The 5,239-nt window shown below is 40.3% G+C and overlaps 1 long non-coding RNA gene across 1 annotated transcript; it reads left to right on the top strand.

The window, feature by feature from the left end:
* The first annotated feature begins 681 nt into the window (after nt 1-681).
* On the top strand, nt 682-2,614 carry LOC140429668 (uncharacterized). The gene is made up of 3 exons (XR_011949165.1): nt 682-788; nt 1,089-1,195; nt 2,188-2,614. It is a non-coding gene; the product is annotated as an uncharacterized lncRNA (long non-coding RNA).
* Nucleotides 2,615-5,239: the final 2,625 nt, after the last annotated feature.

Here is a 5,239-nt window from a genome sequence, read left to right as displayed (position 1 = left end):
CAGTGGAGCAGTGCCTTTTTGTTGGCTGGATTAAGTGTGTGTGGGGAGTGGAGCACTAAGATGCAGCTCAGTTTATCGTCCTCTAAAGTGCCAATCCTGACTCCAGCGTATTCAACACCGTTTCTCATTGGAATTGCTCTTGTTCAATGTGGCGCTGGTGCTAGCCCATTAATGGTTGATGAATTGCTCCGGTGCCAATTTTGCTGTCATAGAAGTTCACCGATCCTGTCAGACTCTGAAACAGAGAATCCAGCCCCTGGTGAGAAAGAAGGCAAGTCGAGTGGTGGTAGGGGTGTGCTGGATTTATCACAGGTACTTGGACTACATTAGAATGAAATTTAATTTACATGTCGTATTCTTTCCACTGTTATATTAATTCCATGTCCAGATATTGTAAATCTATTTACAAATGCTGGAATGCCTGTGGCTAAACTGGGATTTCTTACATTATGATGTGAGTGTTGCAATAAATCAAAAGGCGATAACCTGGGCTGCCAAGTTGTCTAACTGCTGTCAGACATATTCACAGCACCGACTTACATCATGTCCTTGTGATTTCTCTTCAGCTGTCCCCCAATGCCACTCTACTAGAATTACAGGGCAAGTTTCTAAGTTTACGCCTGGGCCCCAGGTCACTAGGACGCAAGCACATGACTGGGTGATTTAAAACACCAACGATGCTGTCACATCAGAGGCAGATGCTGAAGGGCTGGCAACAAGCCACGACTTATAAATGGAAGGTGACTTCATTCAAGCACACAGTAATATGGTGACACCCATCTATGGAGGTAACTCTCTGATGAATATGACATTTAAACCATCATAAATTACCAGTCTAATGTATGACAGTACACATTTACAAAACAATCCATATCTGCCTAAAAGGGTTCACGTCAATGTTTATCATTTGCTTTTGCCTTGAGTACAGGATGAACTCATTTAACCCTGTGCACGTGCCCAGATTGTTTTTTTTAATTCAAAATGGCTCTGTGGAGTGGATCCTTTAGGATCTTCACGCATTCTTTCTTGTTTTTCTCTCCTGTGATTCAAAGTGTGTAAATGCTTTCAATGTGTTCACTTTGCTTCAGGGATTCTGTTGCTTGTCCACGGAGGATGTGCTGCAAAATCCCAGGATACCATTGACAATTGAAAATTTGGTGCTGAAGTCCTGGCTTGCAAATACTGGAAATCTAAGGTACTTGTACATCTTTTGTTCACGCTGTTTCATCTTTTCACAGGTGTAGCTCCATAGCTATAGCTAAAAAATGGATGAACTTACAATTAAGTCAGTAATGTTTCAGGAGGAGTATATTTTTTATTAAATTCATTCATACTAGGCAATAATTTACAGCTTTGGCAACAGAATCTTTACTTTGGCAACAGAATCTTTACTTTAAACATGAATTTCACTCTCTAGGAATTGCTCTTGGCTCTGGGGACCTTGTAGTTTGGAATTTTGAGAGTTGCTTAAAGGGTCCAATTTTAACTCACTCAAAACCCATGCATTTAGACTGAGTTAAAATTAGACCCAATCTCCCTAGTTTGCCTGAAAAATGAATGCATGTATTATTAAAAATTAGTTATCATCTAATAAGACATTTCCGAGGCCTGACATGAAGGCAGGATATGTACAATGGAGGTGCATGATCTCAGATGAAAATATTTTCTTTCCTTTGTGAATGGTTGTCTGTTTTAATGGATACTCTAACCCAAAACCAAACCCAACCAGATTGGAAAAGATACAAAAGCAAGCTACTGCAGATGCTCAAAAGGTGGAATAAAAACAGAAACTGCTGGAAACAGATTCTGACAACATCTGTGAAACATTTCAGCTCAATGACCTTTCATCAGAATATTTCATGGGTTCTGATGAAAGATCACAACCTGAAACATTGGGCTGGATCATACTCTGGGAGAAAGCTCCCTGCACTCAAGAGTAAATGTCGGGGGCTTTAATTAGAATGAGGCTGGACTTCAGGAGGATGTCCTCACCTCATAGAGCTGCCGGCCAATGGGAGGCCAGCAACTGCTTGCCACACCAGGTTGGGTGGTTACTGTCAATATTGCAGGAGGCCCTGGTAGGTCCAGATCTAACCAGTGATGGCAAGAAGTTCACATTTATGGGTCTATCCACCTTTTTCCTAGCCAGTAAAATTCATCCAGACTACTCTGTTTCTCTCACTCCAGGTACCATAGAATTTACAGTGCAGAAGGAGGCCATTCAGCCCATCAAGTCTGCCCGGCCCTTGGAAAGAGCACCATACCCAAGCCCACACCATCACTCTATTCCTGTAACCCAGTAACTACACCTTTTTGGACACTAATGGCAATTTAGCATACCAATCCACCTAACCTGCACATCTTTGGACTGTGGGAGGAAACCGGAGCACCCGGAGGACCCAAGCCGGGAATCGATCCTGGGACCCTGGAGCTGTGAAGCAACTGTGCTAACCACTATGCTACTGTGCTTCCAGGTCTGCTGAATATTTCCAGCATTTACCGTTGAAAAAGATTCTGTTTGTTGAAAAGGTTACCCAAAATAACTAAACTGGATCGGTTTGAGATCTGAATTAAATTATCTCTCACCTCTGATGTCTCCAGATATTGCCACAAAGAATGCAGTGCTCAAGGAATTGGACGGTATGGTAGAATCAAGGAAGAATGACCATCGTTTGGTGCAGTTGGTATCCTTATTTATGGATCGGCCATGTTGAATTAATAGTTTTTGAAGTACAAAGAATGCTGGTTTACACATGGGGGTGATTTTCAGCCCAGGTTAGCTGCCAGCGACAATGGTGATGTGGTGGAAATTCCTGCGAGAATTGGAAAACGCGATTCTTGTCGCGATCGCGTTTTCTGATTTTCCACGCTTCTCACCGTGCGTAACGAGGTTCAGGCTCAAAAATGGCGACAAGTTCATTTAAATACATTTTAATGCATTTTACCAAACCCCCCTACTGCCACATGCAATGTAGGAATTTGATGATCCCATGAAGCCAGGTTTCAGTCAGGGCCTGATACTCTGAAATAATATGGGAAAATCCACCCATGATTTTGCTGACTTTCATCTGTGAGCAAAATCTCCCATATAGTGTAGTTATATTCAAATTATTCCTTTGTATACCAGCTTTCCTTGCGGCATTGCTGCCACTGCTAATTCCTCATTTGCTCTTTCTCTTGTTTTGCAGTAGAGCTAGTCCAGCCCAGTAAACAATGGCTGACATCCTCTCAGATCAAATTTATAAGCATTCTTCAGGCAGGAATGATTCCGCAAGGCTCGAGGAGTGGGGGGATCAAACACTTGTTTTACAAATTTGTCTAGACTTGCTTTAGGATATCAGAATTGTATTCAATAATAATTATGATTATCGTGTGAGATATCTGTATACTGTTTCTGCTCATTGTTACTGCATAGGATTTCCTTGTTTCCTTGGAGCCATCCTTCACTCTTCAAGTTCAGACAAGCTTGGTATAGATGAAATAATGAGCTGTATATTTTGCTTAAAAAAGGGAACAATAGTTATACTCTAAATGACTGAAGATTCAGTCCTGTGAATGAGTTGAGGAATTTGGAGGTACAGGTTCACAGGACTTTAAAGGGGGATTAAAGACTTATAAGACTGTTAATAAAAAAAACAAATAAAATTGCAGGTTTTATCTCGGGATATAGAATATAAAAGGCAAGAAGTTATGACGAGCCTATAGCAAACCTGAAAAGATTGCAGTTGGAGTACTGTCATGTGAGAGTACCTTTAAGAAATGGGTGTTTATAAATGGGTGTGTATATAAATATCTTTAGTCAGAGTATCTTTAAGAAATGAGTGTTTACTACTGCAGTGATGTCAGAGAGTGGGTGGAGCTGGGCTGTCTGTCAGCTTTTTTATTTTTGTTTTAGGCTGTTTGCTGCAGGGTGTGTTTTAGTTTTGTTTTCAGTGTTGGAGCTGAAGCCAGATAGAGCAGCTGTACTGGTGATCTCTCTGCCATGAAAAGACTATCTCTTGATCATTTGGTGAATTCAGAATTATAAATGTTTTCAGTGGTGACTTTAACCTGATGTGCTTCTGTTAAAAGGTGTTTCTTTTTGTAAGTCTTCTGGATGTTAAAAGGACAGCGTAAGCATTACTTAATGTTGTATTCTTTGGGGTTGTATTTGAATTAATGGTTGCTAAGATGTTCACTGTATGTTTTTAAAAGGTTAACTTGATTTCATAGAATAAACGTTGTTTTGCTTTATAAATTACTTTTCCATTTCTGCTATATCAGACCTGTAGAGTGGGCCGTGTGCTCCCCATACCACAATCTGTTAAAAGTTGTGGGTCAGGTGAACTCCATGATACACTTTGGGGTTCTCTAAACCCTGGCCCATAACAGTACTCTGTGTGATATTGAGAAAGTTAAGTGAGGGGACGATACAGATTCACTAGGATGTGACCTGGTGTGAGAAAATATAAATAGAAAATATAGAGTTGAAACTGAGCTCTTTTGTGCTGGGAAAATGCAGACTACAGGAGGTATGATTGTAGTGTTGATCAAAAGATGGGACATGGTAGGTGGAGGCAGACTTTTTCCAGTCATTGAGTGGTCATGAATACAAGATTAAATGGCAAAGATTTAGATCAGAAGGCAGGAGACATTTCTTTGCACAGAGAATTGTGAGATTGTGGAATTATCTTTGTGAGTTAGTGGTGGAAGCAAAAGTTAGGACAGCATTTGATATTAGATTGGAAATCTGGATGGGGGAAAATGGGTTACAGAGATGTGGGAACAGGCAGGTAAATGTGATCAGAACTATTGATCACAGAGAGTAAATTTCATTGTGCGCCGATATAGCTAAATGTTATTTTTCCAATGTTGTAACTTACATGTATTTCAAATTTCTGCTCAGAAGCTAATGGTTTTTCTAACTGCTCTATTTGGTGAAAGTGGAAATCCTATATTAATCTAAATGTTTCAAGGTGCCAAGGCTTTGAAGTGATTCACAGAAACAACTGTAGGAAAATTGGAACCAGTTGCCATTTTAATTGGTAAACATTATAAAAACTATAAGAAAACATAAAGAATCTTTCCTGTCAGACGGCAAAAATAGTCCCTTAAATAAGACCATAAGACCACAAGACATAGGAGTGGAAGTAAGGCCATTCGGCCCATCGAGTCCACTCCACCATTCAATCATGGCTGATTTCAACTCCATTTACCCGCTCTCTCTCCATAGCCCTTAATTCCTCGAGAAATCAAGAAT

The sequence above is a fragment of the Scyliorhinus torazame genome, chromosome 1 (assembly GCF_047496885.1).
Source record: "Scyliorhinus torazame isolate Kashiwa2021f chromosome 1, sScyTor2.1, whole genome shotgun sequence".
In the NCBI taxonomy this organism is placed as follows: Eukaryota; Metazoa; Chordata; class Chondrichthyes; order Carcharhiniformes; family Scyliorhinidae; genus Scyliorhinus; species Scyliorhinus torazame.
The sequence above is the reverse complement of the archived record's forward strand: the minus strand, read 5'-3'. Positions and strand labels throughout refer to the sequence as shown.